The following is a 1,149-nucleotide window of genomic DNA, read 5'->3' as shown; positions in this document are numbered from 1 at the left end:
GAATTGTTGTGTTGAGCTTGGGCCTCTTTTTGTAGATGTCTTGCTAATCTGTAAGAAAACATTTTTTTTTTAAGGACTGAAAGCAAACTATCTCAACTGCAACAAAGTAAATCAAATTAAATCTCTTAAAAACAATAAAGTACATAATACTTCGTTCTGTTTTTGAAGTAATTCCACATTTTCAAGGCAAATCTACATTACCCTGAGAATCAAACTTTTTACAAAAAAAAGTTTGTACAAAATAATGATGCAATAAGATACTTTTCATACCATTTCACTGGGACAAATTTCAGAATCTTAAAGCTGAAAAGAATCTCAAAAAGCACATAATTCAACTTTCTTTATTATGCACTAATTTCTTCTATAAACAACCAATAAATAGTTTTCTAGATTCTACTTTAACACTTCCAGTGAGCACCGATAAGAGTATCAACCATAGATACGTTATCATTCTATCATAATTAATTTCCCAATAAGATTTGCCCAAATCCAAATTACAGCCATGACAATAACTCCATCAAAATATGCTTTTGAAACATTTTTAATGGAAAATAAAGAAAAGCCGTCCACCAATCAAAAACAGAAAATACTGCTTGCCCAGTTATCATCATATCTAAAAATGGCAGGTAGGCCTTGAGTGAGTTTTCCAGGATGAATTTATGATGCTAGTCCAAGCTCAACAGTGAAGATCCAAAGCTATTTCTGAGACAGTAAAAGGCAAAAATTTACTCTTATGAAGAAAGAGGGGAAAAAAAGACCAATTTTAGACACAGTATTTGATTAGACATGTTTCTAAACAAGATATAAAAATGGCCAATAAACACATGAAAAGATATTCAGTATCATTAGACATCAGGGAAATGCATATCAGAATCATAAAATAATTACTTAGCACCCATGCAGATGGATATAATTTAAAAAAAAAGAGAGAGATGAAGAAAATAATAGGTGTAGGGAGAGTACGGAAAAAACTGGAACCCTCATGCATTGCTGATGGGAATGTAAATTGGTGCCAGCCGTTGTGGAAAAGTTTAATATAGTTAAATACAGAGGAACTGTATGCTCCATCAACTCCTAGATGGATATATCCAAAAAACTAAAAATAAATGTTCGCACAAAGCACATGTACACAAATGTTTATAGCAGCAT

Source organism: Ictidomys tridecemlineatus, unplaced genomic scaffold (assembly GCF_052094955.1).
Source record: "Ictidomys tridecemlineatus isolate mIctTri1 unplaced genomic scaffold, mIctTri1.hap1 Scaffold_92, whole genome shotgun sequence".
Taxonomy (NCBI): Eukaryota; Metazoa; Chordata; class Mammalia; order Rodentia; family Sciuridae; genus Ictidomys; species Ictidomys tridecemlineatus.
Note: the sequence above shows the minus strand (reverse complement) of the source record.